Below are 15,868 nucleotides of genomic sequence, written 5' to 3'. Positions count from 1 at the left end.
CGATACCTCATCCTGTAAGTGCCTAATTAAGTCATCTATAGCTAAGGCAAAGAGATACGGGCTCAATACTGACCTTTAATGTAAACCTATTGTCACTGAAAACTCATTCGTCTCTCCACTAGTTGTTCGTACACTATTAATCGCTCTATTATACATATCTCTCTCTAAATCGATCTAGTATCTAGCGATGCATTTCTTTTCTAACACCCGCCAAATCAAATATGGAGGTACTATATTATAAGCTTTCTCTAGATCAATAAAGACCATATAGAGGTATTTTCCCTTCACCCTCAACTTCTCAATTAGTTGTCTATGGTTCATAAGCTTGATCCCTCGATAGTTTGCATGATTTTGCATCTCTCCTTTGTTCTTGTAAATAGGAACTACAATACTTTTTCTCCAATCGTTTGGCATTTTTATTGTTCTCAACACCTTGTTGAACAATTTTGTTAGCCAGTCAATACCAATTTCCTTCAGGAACTTCCAAACCTCTATCAAGATACCATCTGGTCCTAAAGTCTTTCTTATCTTCATCATTATCAAAGCTTCTTTCACTTTCAACATCCTAATCCTATGAATGTATCCATGACCTCCGACGTCACTTGTACTAACAGTCCCTTCTACCACTATGTTCCCTTTTTGTTTGTCATTTAATAATTTTTTAAAATAGACTCTCTACCTTTCATTGACTTCATCATCCTTTATCAAGACCCTTTGATCCTTACTCTTAATGCATTTAATATGGTTTAGATTCGTACATTTTTTCTCTTTTATTTTTACTAATTGGAAGATATCTTTTTTACTTTCTCTTATTCCCAATTATTATATAGATTATCATATGTTTTAAGTTTAGCTTTATTTACTATTTGTTCAGCATTTTTCTTAGTAATTTTATATTCTTCTTAGTTTTGATCATTTCTATTACAATGCCAAGCTTTATAACATGACCATTTTTCACTTATGGTCTTCTGAACCTCATCATTCCACCACCATATTTTTTTTATCAAAGTTTCTTTCCCCTTTATATTCTCTTAAAACTTCTTTTGCTACTTTCTTGATACATTCAACCATCTCATTTCAATTACATTGACATCATGTTCAAAGTTCCATTATCCTTCTTCAACTAATTTATCCCGAAATAAATCAATTATTTAATTTTTAAAATTCCACTACCTAGTTATTGGACGCCCATTACTTTCACCCTTCTCCTCCATTTCTTTATACAGATATCCATGACCATGAACCTATGTTGGATAGTCAAATTCGTCTCTTAATTCTATCATTTAATCCTACTTGTGGTGCATAAGTGCTAATTATGTTAATTATCTCTTCTCCTAATGCAAATTTAATTAATAAGAACATATCACTTATTCTTTTGATATTAACTACTGTATCTTTTAAGTCTTTATTTACTATTATACCTACATCATTTCTATTATTATCTGTATACCATGGTTTATACACATCTATTTCTTTAGTTGTTTCTCCTATCCATTTAGTTTCTTGTAGACAACTATGTTTACTCTCATTTCTCTCATTGTATCCTTTAACTCCATACTCGTACATGTAAGCGTTCCTACGTTTCATGTGGCTAAACGAATTCTATTCTCTTAGACTAACGTTTTTACCCGTGCTCGTCTAGGGTGGCGCAAGGAACCCTTACCTATTTTTAACCGCAACCGGATGGTGTTGTGGCTCGTCGCTCCTGGGGAATGCCTAGTTACCCCTTTGCTTATTTCTCACTATACCTGGGTTCCGGTCATTGCTTCTAAACGCCATAGCTACCCCTTGCTTATTTCTCACTATACCCAGGTTCCGGTACAACGCGTTGCTTTCAAAGAACGCTATAGCATAAGTAGATACTATAAGTTTATCAGGATTCATTATGGGTTTTGACAAAAATTTTCGTTGGCTCCCTAGCTAACATAATCATGCCCTTTTACTCAGGCATGGGATGGGTTAAAGAAAAGGCATGGGATGGGTTAAAGAAAAGTTTAAGGTCATCACCCTTCTTAGACCCACAAGTTAAGCATAACATCAGCTTCTTAAAAGGTATAGTTGGTATAAGACATCAACCTTAATAATCCAAGTGAGGCACACTTCTAAATCATACCAAAAAATACAGTTTTGGTGTTGAAAAGCTTTGTGATGACCTAAAAATTTGCTTCCATCATTAATCATAAATTTAAAGCTTTAAAAATAGTACAGATCGAGTAGATCTATAAACACTTAAAATATTGAAAATAGACAGTCTATATAATGCACTACAACATGCACTATTTTGAAAACTTGAAATTAAAACTTCTTTTTCAATTTTTAATATCTATACATCTCGAGGTTAAGATTATAAATTGGAAAGTTTTATAGTGTTAGAACAATATGTTTTGGTAGGCTTTCGAGATGCGCTTTTCTTCTACTACAAGGTTGACACCGTATATAAAACTTTTTGCTTTCTTAAAATAAAATAAAACACATTTTAACATTAGGGATAATTTCTATGGACCAGGCTGTCAATTCCTACAACGTTCACCGGGCTTGCAACGCCTCTATTCGTTGAATAGTGGGTCCTACATTAAGTATGACTTTGGCCGTCCGATCAAGTCATTTGGATGATAAGATCAACAACATCAAGAGCTCACACTCGATTTTTTTTCTTTTTCTTCTTCGGAATTGATCACAAAGTGAATGAATCAAGAGTTGTTTCCAAATATTCAAGTGCTAAAGATATTCCTAGCATGGTTCTTAGGGGTGTGGCCAAGATATTTACTTGTGGTTTTCTCCATTTTGTCAAATATTTCTATTTTATGCTACTCTTTCTATTTTAGCTATTTATACCAACCTAAGGTTCAGCACACTGGTGATGAATACCAACGTCAAAGTTCTTAGTTGCACATTAGAAAAATAATAAGAAAGTGTGCAATCATTCTTAATCATCATATGTGAAATCTAGCACCTAAGTCTTATAAAATTTCGGTCCTTATGCCACACACCACGACCATCGGATTTCATATCCAAAGGCTTAAGGTTTTTGTGGCATTTGTGCATGCACAAATAGTAAGATACCCATTGTACACAGCCCCACAAACAATTGCTCAAGTTACAAGTTTCCACCTCTTGTCCTGGTGGGTGAGGACACAACGTAGAACATAGTTTTTGTTTTGCAGTGCCATGTATTCACGCACTAAAAATATTGGTGGGGTGGTCCTACAGGACTTAATTTTACTCTTGTCTAAATGTTAAAACAGGCACCGTGGCAGCTTCACATTGTTGCTGCCAATTGCTGACAAAGACTTATTGGACGTGTGCGGTACATCTCAAAAAATAATTTGAGAAATGTAAGATTTACATTTTTTGAGACTCAGAAATCTTTAAATCATCTATGATTCATCTCTGCAATTCTGTTCAAGCCCACCCATGTCCTGGTACCCAAGGCTGCCAAAAAAGCCCATCGCAAACAGCACGCCACTCATCACTTGATTGATAAAAATTGGCGTTCATATTATATGTGACAATTTTACCTTTTTATTTTTTTTAAAAAAAAATGAGCTGGATTTGGACGAGTCTACTCCGATTTGCCCGAGTAAATCGTCTCGGCCTAAATCCCTAGTACCTCGGCCGAGTTGATTTTTTGAATATTGCAAGGGATACATTTTAAGAATCGAAGGCCTGGGCTTGAGAGTTTAGCAATTGACCTTAGCAAGAGTATATCTCAAGTTTGATTCCTACTGTTTAATTACAAAAAGAAGGCAATCTCTAACCTCGACATCACATCACTGGAGGTTGATTTTGTTGTTTTTTTCCCCAAATTATGAAATATTTAGATGAGATTAATATATTGTGGAAGTGGGAGTGGTTAATTGTCGAAGATTGAATCATTACGTTAGATTCATATTATTGAAATACCCAAAAACAAAAAAACAAATAAAATATTAGGTGAATGAATCCCATGGTGTTTTAGCTGTTAGCAGGAATTTACGATTGTTTTTATTTTTTATTTTTTTGTGAGAGATGGATAAAGGAATTTTTTTTTTTTTTTTTAATATGTTAACGGTGGGAATGGAGGGTATGTTGAAGCGACTCCTTGGGATTTTAGAATGATTATGGGAGATAATGAGAAACAAAGTGATTCCTTTGAGGTTTGGAAAAGACTTGCGATATTATTGACTTTGTAGTCCACAATACAATACATGAGCGTGCATAAAGAAACAAAGATGAATGGTCTAGATTCATATTAGACAGCAGAAGTTGATTTGGACTATTTTTGAGCTCACATCCATCATTTTTTTTTGTTTGAATGATGGTTAGAAGGGTGGATGATATCGCATCGTCATGTCAAGTGTTTCAATCACATGGGTTATCTCCAGATATTTTAGATTTTGTTTTTTATTCTTTTTATATAAATTTGTTTCCACATGTGAACAAAGATGATTTGAGAGTTTCCAGTCAAACAAGCCCCACTAAGCCATCAGTTAGTAAGTGTAATTTCACCATGCGGGACCGGTGACCACCAAATCTTATAGAATGTCCCACATCGATGGGTGGAACCCTCAACTTCCACATACATCTCGGATTGAGGATTTCAATTCGCTGTGAATGGTTTCAAATTGGGAATTCAGAAAAATATTTAAAAAATAAATAAAATAAAATAAAATAAAAATGAGGGACTAAATGGATGGAGATTTCGGGGGACCTAAAAAAAATATAAGCTTAAAAAACATATAAAAGGAAATAAAACATAGGTTTATGGAATACCGATCAATTTTATCTCATAATCCTTATTAATAACTTTTTACAAATTGATAATCCTTATCAATAACTTTTTGCAAATTGAATTGACCGCAAATTTCTTCGCCATCTAAATAACATATAAAAAATAATTTAATAATTAAAGTGACCAAGTTAGCCCTAGGAATATTTTAGGGGAATTTTTATCATTTTAAATTTTGATAATTATTTTTTTTGATAATTTATTTTTTTACAAGATGTTTAGATGTACACATACACTAAATTTCAAATAAATCATATTTAAAAAGAATATTAAAATCTATTAAATAAATATAATTGTTTGATAGACTTTGGATGGTGACAAATTATGAGTGAAATAGGGTAGAAATTCACTCATACGTGTTTGTAAATGTGTGTACACATACATACACATACAGACACATAGTGCATTTATAAATTAATAACACAAAGGATCTGTTTTGTGATGCGAAGGCAGTTCAGTTGGAAAATATTGCAAGGTTTTTGGAAATTTGTGAAGTGATTCTGGGCATTAAAGTCCATTTTCATAAATCCTCCCTTATAGGCATCAATTGTAGGGTGAATTTGGCAGAAAATTTGGCTAGTGTTGTGGGTTGCCGTGTGGTTTCCTTTCCTATTTTCTATTTGGGACTACCTATCTCTGATTCAAAATTCCCTATTGCGGTGTGGGATAGAGTCATTGAGCGGGTGCAAGCCAAGCTTGATTTATGGAAACCAAAATACTTATATTTGGGAGGAAGGGTCGCTTTGTTAAGATCCTGCTTGATTAATCTTCCTGTGTATCAGTGTCCCTTATCCAAATTCCGGATTTGGTGGGGAAGAGGATAGAAAAAATAATGAGACATTTTTTATGGGGATCGTCTGAAGAGCATAGGAAATTCCATTTGGTAAAATGAGATAGGGTCTGTACCCCTAAACGTGATGGTGGTCTCGGCATTCGAAATGTTAGGAAATTCAATGAGGCCATTTTATGTAAATGGTGGTGGCGTAGTGTTAGCTTAAAAGATCACCTTTGGTATCAGGTGCTGCTTGCAAAATATGGTATAGATAGGTATAATTTGTGGCTTCAAGGTGGTAGAGGTAAATACATCTCCTTTATATGGAGAGCCATATCCAATTGTAGGCCTATGATCACAGGCTACTTCAGATGGAATGTTGGTAGTGGTAGACAAGTCATGTTTTGGCATCATAAATGGTTGGGAGACTCCTTCCTTAAAGTGGCATTCCCAGATCTCTTTCGTGTGGCTGCTGATTCAGATTTATTTATTGCTGAAGCCATGGAAAAGAGGGCAAGCTTTGACCTGGAACATCAATCTTAGCTACTGCGGGGTTAACAATGTGATTCTTTCACAATGATGTTCTTTAATGGAGCGTTTAGACAAGGTTGGTATTGCACAGGAGGCAGATGATGAGTTAGTTTGGGAGATTGAGAGTGATGGTTTGTTTTCAGTTAAATCATGTTATAACCTATTTTTCCATGATTGCTTTAGATGATCCTGCCTTGAAATTATCCAAATCTGGAAATGACCAATCCCCCATAAGATTCAAGTATTTCTTTGGGTTGCGGCACAAGATAAAATTTTGACTATAGATAATCTCATGAAGAGGGGGAAAATCCTGCCAAATATCTTCTTACTTTGTAAACAAGATGGTGAATCTGTGTCGCATGTCTTGATACATTGTCCCTTCACCTCTGCTCTATGATCTTGGTTACTCAGTATGGTTGGAATATCTTTGCCACTACCGCAGAATGGAGCAGGGATTATTTCTCAATTATTAGTTCCTTTTTTGCCTAAAATTGGAAGGATTATTTGGAAGATTGCTAGGGGCTTACTTATGTGGGAAGTGTGGAAAGAAAGGAGCAGAAGACTATCTATTTGGTCTTCTCTTTCTGTGATTAAGGAGGGTTAGGGGATTTCGAAAGTTGATGTAATGGTTAATTTTTTTAACTTGTTTTCTCTAGGTGTGAGGAGTTCTCGGCCTAATACTATTTGGCATATCTCTCAATGGGTTGCCTAAAAATTAATTTGATGGGAGTTCTATGGGTAACCCAGGGTCGGCATGGATTGGGGGTATTATTAGTGATTGTTTTGGGAACACAATATTATCCTATGCGGGCCCGATTGGTCTGCAACAGTGAACTTTGGGGAAATGATAGCCTTACTTAAAGGGCTATAGATTTTTACAGAACGCAAACTGGGCACCATATGTGTGATTGAGGGAGACTCTTTGAATGTCATCAGGCGGTGTAGGAAAGAGTAATAAGTTCCTCGGGAACTACGGCCCTTGTGGTTGCAAATCTTGGATGTCTCTATCAAATTAAGTGTCTCTTTCTCTCATGTTTATCGTGAAGCAAATTGTGTTGCAGGTGCTCTAGCTAAAAGGGTGTTTCTCTTGTTCTCTTTCTATTTCTGATTATGTAATTTCATTTTAACTATTTAATAAAGTTTTAGATTTCGATAAAAAAAAACACACAAAGGGTTTGTTTATAATTAATGGGTATTTCTACTAGGAAAAAGTTCATATAAGGTATCAAGTGTCAACCTTATAGCTATTGAAGTAAGGTACACCTCAAAATTCCTCAAGAAGAGAATGTTATGATGTTGAAAAACCATCCAATTTGATTGTTGCGACCTCTACACGTATAGATATAAAGGAAAAACATATATTTTAAGTCCTGAAAATCGTACAATTTGTAACAAATTATTTGGACCGTCTATTTCTAAGATTTTCAATTGTTTATAGATCTGCTAGATTTGTACCATTTTTGTAATTTTTAGAATTGCATAACTAGGGATGAAAATAGATTTTCAAGCCATAATAAGATTTTTGATATGGAAACTACTCCAGACAAACTTTAGAGGTGTGCTTTACTTTAAGGAAAAGTTTATATAGAGCCGAGGCTCTAAACAATCAAATTAGAGCTTACATCAAAAATTTCACAAGAAGAAGTTGTTTTGATGGTCAAATATCCTCAAATTGATCATCTCAACATCAAGATACATGGATATGAGAAAAAAATGGATTTCAAGTTTTGGAACGCATCTTGTAACACATTTTTTATCGTCAACTTTCAAGATTTTCAAGTTTTCCTAGATCTGCTTGATCTACACTATTTTTTAAGCTTTAAATTTTATAATAAAAAATGAAAATATATTTTAAGGCTATCACAAAGACTTTCAGTATTGAAACTGCATTTCTCAACACTATTTGAAGGTGCACTTTACTTTGATTGTTTAGAGCATCGACTCTATACAAACCGCACCCTTACTTTTATAGTATAAGGAGGTTACGTTATAAAAACCTCACCTTTTTACTAAAAGGTGCAGTTTATATAGAGCCGATGATCTAAACAATTAAATTAGAGCCTACCTTCAAATAGTATCTAGAAATATGATTTCAATACCATAAAATTTTGTGATAGCCTTAAATTATATTTTCATTTTTAGTTATAAGATTTAAAGCTTAAAAAATAGTGCAGAACGAGCCGATCTATGAAAACTTGAAAATGGACAATCCAAAAATGCATTACAAGATGCACTAGTTCCAAAACTTGAACATGTCCATGCTTTGATGATGTTTGGGAACCAAGACAACTTTTTCTAGTGAAAGTTTTGAGATAGGCTCTATTATGTAAAGTTATTTTCAAAATTTCGATAAAAGTACAATAACACTTCAAAAATAGTATTCCCAATCTTTATCAATACAAATAACTTTGTTCCTTAACGAAGATTTCAAGTGCAACTTAATAAAAATAACAAAAGTACTTATTGTAACTTAATAAAAATAACAAAAGTACTTATTGTAACGTAATAAAAAATAACAAAAGTACTTACTGTATTTAAGTGATTATTATACATAAACTCTTACTTAGTGACCAATCTACTCTTCAAAAGTAATTAGTAAAAAGAAGTCATAGGTTTACTAAATTTGTCATTTACAACTCAGTATAAGTATTTATTAGTATGAGAACCTATTTTACAACTCATGCTAGTATAAGTATTTATTAGCATGACAACCTATTTTATCATCATCATCTTTCGAGCTTTGTACCAATTATTTGTGATAAAAATAAAATAAATTATGTCAAAAAAAAAAATATAACGGTTTTGCCATTTTCAATAGATTCAAGGTTTACATGAAAAACTCGCACCCTTCCAAACCACCATATGTAGTTGGTCGGGCAATTTAGAATATTGAGCAACAGAACGGCACATCCGAACATCCAAATTCACATCTGACAGCTTGGATGGAGTGACCAAGGGCAGCAATAAGCCGAGTCAGCCTGCTGCGGCCCTTGTTGCCATAGGGCTGGGCCGGGCCAAAATCAAATAAAATAAAAAACTGAAAAAAAAAAGAAAAAATAGAGCTGGGCTAGGATGAACCGCATCGGCACTGACCCTCGGGCCACCGTTTTGTGGACGAGGCCCTACTTTTCTAGGGCCGGCCGGGTCTCCTAGCCCATTGCTATCCCTAGGGGTAACTTTCCACCCAAATGAGCAGTGTCTAGAGAGAGAAAGTAAGCACGCGTAAAATTGTTAAGTGGGGGGCTGGACGGCCGGAATCTTGTGCTTGCCATGGTTTCACATAGAAAATTCCATGTTCTTGGTCCCATGGCTCTCTCTCTCTATGCAATGCTTGCTAGCTGTAAGGATAGAAAAAAGTGACATTCCTCTCTCTCTCTCTCACAAAAGTAAAAAATTCATCAACTGAAAACAAATACACAAAGTGACAAGAAGGGCAGCAAGAATATAACTATTGATGTAAAATTGTAAATAACAACTCTTCTACATATTCCTTCTCTTTTATATTTTCTTCTTCTTGTTTTTGGGGAAAAAGAATATAACTATTGATGTAAAGTTGTAAATGACAACTCATCTACATATTCTTTCTCTTTCATATTATCTTTTTCTTTTTTTTGAAAAAGTTTATGTAAAGTTAGCAACATTAAAATGTAGAACTAAGGTGCATCTCTAAAATCCACCATAAAAGGGTTTATTTTATTTTATGTTGGAAAACTTTCTCATTCATTATCTCAACATCGAGATGTATTAATATAAAAATAAATAATAAAATTTGAATCCCAAAATAGTTTTTGCAACGTATCATTTGGACTTTTCATTTTCAAGATTTTCATGCGTTTATAGATCTTCTTGATTTGAACTACATTTAAAATAAAATTTGGAGGTACGCCTTGATTTGATTGTTTAAGGTTGCGACCTTATACAAACCATACTTCTGTTTTTGGTCCTCCAAATCAAAGATTACTTGATAGACTATCAGGTGATAGACTATCCTCAATATTTCTAAAAATATACCAAAGTACACTTCTTTTTTTTCTTTTTTTCTTTATTTCTTTCTTTGTTTTTTTTTTTTTTTTTGATAAAAAGTTAACAAATCACCCTTCAGTCGGGAATATATAACAATATTCTACTTTGACTTACCTTGGCAAGTTGGGTAACTTTTGATGGTCCTTTTTTGGAAGGGCAGTCTTGCACTTTCTTGGACGGGTAACCCAGCTTCGTAGTACTCTTTACTTTGGCCAAACTTTTAGGGAAGGATATACTCGTACTTTATAAAGGCTATATTTGTCATCTTAAGAAGTTCCTAGCAAATTCAAGGCCATTAAAGCCATTCTAATGAGAACCTTTTTAGAAAGAAAAAAAAGAGGAGTAAAAAATCGTATGCTCCCGCGGGAGCATTATTATGACCTTAATTTGGGATGTAGACTCTTTAAAGTAGCATCCAATTGCATAAAGAAGGTGGACTTCTCTAGTCATCTCCAACTACCAAAGGCTAAACTAGAACTTAGAATCATAAAAGAAGCCCATAAGCATGAGATTATTATTGAGTCTGAGTTGCCTTTAACTACTCCTCTACTCTTTCTTTTATTTTCTTCATCCCTTTCTCTTTCTTTCTCATCTTCATTATTAGATAAATGTGAGTTTGCGTTGTAATTGATTATGAGTCCATATGATATGTTCATATTGAATCTGGACCGTTGGGCCTATATGCAACTGTAGGTTAGTGGACTTACACCAACATTTCCTTATAATTAAAGATAGAAATAGATTCTCGCACTGTCTTTAGATGTTTCAGTATCAAAATTGCAACTCATGACAAAGTTTGGAGATGCACCTTTCTTTGAGGTTACAACCATATGCCAACCACACCAGTATCATAGGATTAAACAAAAACCACAATGATGTAGGTGTCTAAGATCTCAAAATTTTTTTTTTTGGGAAATAATCACAAAAATATTCCTAAGTAAATCCTAAAAATTCATATTACAAAAAAAAATATACTCTTAAATGGCTGGTCACTTAAGGGAGTATGTGTACAGTATGCACCCATAGTTGTACATGGAAAAAGGGCAAAAGTAAAAGAGAGGAGAAGGAGAGAAAGGTAAAAGCCCAATGTGACCTCACTTCCAAGTGAAAGTTGGAATCTAGGAATATGCCTCCTCTATGGAGTGGAAGCATAATAATTGGGGGCGTTATGAGATTACACAATGACATTGACAACCTTAAATGTCCCCATATGGAAATAAATGCTGCCTCAGTAAGTAAGAACTAATTGTACTCCTACAAATGGGCTCCCCTCCATCAAGAAAAAGCCTTTATAAACTAATTACATACTTTGTACCTAGCCATTTAAACCCCAACATTGTGAGTGGATCCTTCATTCTAACTTTATGAGATGTAAACCCCATGATTTCAGTCACTATGCAATGATCCATCAGCTGGGCCTTTGAGATGCTCTCTCTCTTCATGTCACTGTGCATTGATACATCAGCTTCGCCTTTAAGATGCTTTCTCTTTTATATATATATATATATATATATATAAATATTAGGTCATGTCTGGTGGTGAAAATAAATAGTATTTTTGTCTATGGGCTCGTTACTGTTTTAAATTTTTGGACGGCGCGAAAAAATTAACCACTAGTGCGGTTGATTTTTACAATATTTATAAGTGAAAATGAACAGTATTTTCATCTATGGGATTGCTACTGTCCAATTTTTTGGATGGCATAAAAAAATCAACCATTGGTATGATCGATTTTTCAGGTGAAACTGTTGCGACTTTTCAAGCTAAACTACAATAGTTCTACGAGAGTCGTTGCAGCGAAAACACTGTACACTTTTGCACGAGAGCATTTTTTAAAGTTTTCCATATATATATATATATATATATATATATATATATATATATATATATGTGTGTGTTTTTTATACATCCAAAGGGGTTATTATCCATCATGTGTATGGAATCTATAGTGTTTTTTGGTCTCCCACAATCTTCATGAATATATTTCTTTTTATGAAACTGGGAGGGACATTGGGCCACTTAATGGAGGGTCCCCTCATTTGGTGGGGTTCCCTTCCCCTTTGGAGTCACTCTGAAACACTCAGCCAATAACGGAGGTTCCCTGCTCTTTGAAAGCAAGGCGACAAGTGTGGGATATTCATTTAGTTGGGTGATCAATTTTTCATTGGACGGTTCTCGTTTTGATTTTTCCTTCTTGGGAGGTTTAAAAAATTACAAAGCTCGTGCAGAGTTTGGAGGATTTGAGCCATCTATTTGAATTTGCACACTCATGTTGCATTTGTCTTTCCCTTTAAGTTGGAGTGGATGAATGTGACTTTGAATTATCTTGCAGGTTTTTAGGATTGGGTTTGTGTGAGAGCAAGGACATACAAAGAGCTGTATTTTTGTGAACGGAAAGGTTTTTATACTTTCCCTTCAGTCGTTCAATTTTGATCAAGAGAGCCGCTCATCATGATCTTAGATCCAACATTTCAAAGTATTTTATTTTTATACAAATTGTACGAATATGAAGTTTGGTACATGTCATCTTCTCATTGAGGCGCTCCTATAAAAACTATTAAAAATAATTTTCGATAAAATATAATAAGTAAAATACCTCTTGAAACTTTTAGGGGTATTTTGGTTATTTTATTTCATTGTGTTTTTTTATATATATATTTTTCGCTAGTGCGAATTTAACGTCCAACATTTGGTGTCAAAATATTTTATATAAAAAAATTAAAAATAAAATGGTGTAGAGACGTGACATTGTGATCGGGACAATTATAGCCCTCCATCCAGAATGGACAGTTGGATAAAGGGAAAGTATATAAGTTTTATACTGTAGGAGAAGCATAAAAAGCTTGCCCTTTGATGAAATATCCAATCAGTGTGCCCATACCATAGTTAGCAAGCCTCCATTTAAAATACAAATTGTTTAAAAAACGTCTGATTTTTTTGAAATATGTTAAGAACTCAGAGTGTTTTAGGAGATCCTCCATAAACGTTTTTTAATGGAACACACAATGATTACACATACTTTTTAAATAATATTTTGTTAGTTTTTAAGATTATTTGGGAACTTCATATTTTTTTAGTTTTTTATTGATATATTCACGGTATAAATCCACTTTTTTTATAATCTTTTTTTTTTTATATCTTATTTAATCTCCTAATGATTCTATTAATCCTTTTACTTTTTTTATTTTTTCAAAGTTTTTAAGAGATTTTTTACCCTCTTATTCAGCTCTTTTGTACTTGGGCTGTAATTAACTCGGCCGAGTTACTCGGATTCAACTAAGGGCCGAGTATATTGGTTGAGGCGACTTTCTGTACACTGTCTAATTATTAAATTTAACTTTAAAAATTAATAATCAAATATTTGCACAATTTTCATATTTACCCAGCACAGTTTTTACCATATGTTATGTCACTCTGTTTTGGATGGGCAGGACCAGAAGTAATCGAATCCTTCTTGAGCAAATCCGGAAGTCTATACGAGACTTAAAGCGCTTGCTCTACATGTGTTGTGCTGATCCTCTCACTTGATGTATATGATTCAGTTTAGCCCAAAAATGAAAAGGAAGAAAGACATATAATTTAGGGTAGGAAAAAGTTTATGTAAGGATGCTACCTTATAAAGTAGAACTACAGATGCCCCTAAAAAATTCATCAAAAAAGGTAGTTTTAATGTTGAAAAACCTTTTGATTGATCATCTCGACATCGAGATGTATGACTATGAAAAATAAAAATATTTTAAGTCTAAGAAATAGTACATTTTACAACATATTATATACACCGTCTATTTTCAAGATTTTCATATGTTTATAGATCGACTTGATTTTAACCATTTTTTAAATTTAAAATTTTATAATTAGATATAAAAATTGATTTTGAGATAATCCTAAGAACATTTTACATCAAAATTATATACCATGATAAAATTTGAAAGTGTCCCTTATGTTTATAGCTACGGATGCATCCGTATGCAAACTGCACCCTTTAGGGAATTACCCAGAAGAAACTTCTTAATAACCTTGGCTATTGAACTATATGCTAAATTTATCCTTTATTAGTGATAATGTTGAGTATTCCAATTACTTAATAAGAGCCTAAGCTTGGGTAGGGTAAATTCCATTTTGTCCATTTTTTTATATGTTAATGGTGGGAATGGAGGGTGAGACGTTATGTTGAGGCAACCGCCCCTAACCACCTATGCACTAACTCCATTCTCAAGTAAGTTCTTTTTGCCTGCAAAGGTCTAAGAAGGTTTTTTCTCTTTTAGATAAATCAACGGGGGAGAAGATCCTTTAGCCGTTTTCAATGATAATAATAATAATAAAGAATGAGCAACTCATTATTTTACAACCCTATAATAAGGTAATTATGCTAAATTATAAAATAAAATAATTAAAATAAAATCTGACAAACAAAAACGCCAAACTGTAGCTTCCGAATAAGATGCGGCTCTAAGAAGGTCATTTATTATAATAACATTTTTGGGACTTTTTGTCTTTGCGCATCCCACCAAACACCAGAAATATCAATCACGTACTAAAGACTTGCTTTGTTCTAGAAACAAATTAACCTGCCTGACCCCATTTTAACTACTCTTCCAATAAATGCATTACTAATTACCATATCAATTATTTCATAGAGTGACAAGGACTCATGAGAACTTAGATGTATGTTATGATCACGGAAGGAGACAAAACAAAGGCGATGGGTGAATGAAACACTCTAACTTGGAGTTTCCAATTTATTTTTAAGGATAGGTTATATATATATATATATATAGGGAGAATATGAGGTCAGCCAATTATTTAGATTGAATCTATGCTGATCTAATGATCACGATTGTACTTTGTATTTTATTTTTATTTTTTTTCCAATCAAATCACTTGAGATTTTGAACGTCTATTCTTTAAAAATAGAAGAATCTAATAAAAATATCAAAAAATTAATTCGACTGAAAATTAATCACTTGAAACTTTTAGAGGTATTTTAGTCAATTTATTTTTTAATATTTTTATTAGATGAGCTTTGATGAGAAAAATAGATGTTTTAAATTTCATATAATTTGAATTTGTAAAAAATATATTAAAAAATACATATTTATTATTTATTATGAACGATAAATAATTAACAATACACTAAAGAGGTTCAAGAATAGATGGGGGCGTGCAACGACAAGAGAAGCATTAGAGGCAGGGAATAAGCCAAGGAGTGGTTCGTTTTAATGAATATTGCGAATCCACTTGGCCCTTGTGGCACGCGTATATTTATCTGGACCTAAGTTCAATAAGACAAAATTGTCGTGGTTCTATATGACAACAGGCTTTTTGGTGATGGCGTCCTTTCCGTAAGGTATCTATGGTTTATTTTTTTTGGGGATGTATACATTAGGACCATCTACCTTGGCAAAAGAGGGTAGTTAATATTCTTAGCCATTAGACGCTAAATCAGATTGCCAAAAGTGCATTACCAAGTTCAATAAAAATATTTAATTAGACTAGAATGATCAATAGAACTTCCCAACTATCCCATTTTACATCTAATGGCCGCATATCATTATGATCGTTGTAGTCAATGCAAGCAGTATTAGAGTTAATCATTGTATTGAATCTAACCCTTTTTTTTTTTTTTTTTTTTTTTTTTTTTTTTTTTATGAGTAAATCAGTGAAAAAGACTGACCGGATAATTTAAGGCTAATTTTTTGGTGGAGCCCTCAATTTAAGATGGTCACGTAAACTTTGTCCCCAAGTGAATATTGTGTGGTTTAAATTGTAAGTTT

Source organism: Amborella trichopoda, chromosome 1 (assembly GCF_054954075.1).
Source record: "Amborella trichopoda isolate Santa Cruz 75 chromosome 1, AtrichopodaSantaCruz75HAP2 v2.0, whole genome shotgun sequence".
Lineage (NCBI taxonomy): Eukaryota > Viridiplantae > Streptophyta > Magnoliopsida > Amborellales > Amborellaceae > Amborella > Amborella trichopoda.
The sequence above is the reverse complement of the archived record's forward strand: the minus strand, read 5'-3'. Positions refer to the sequence as shown.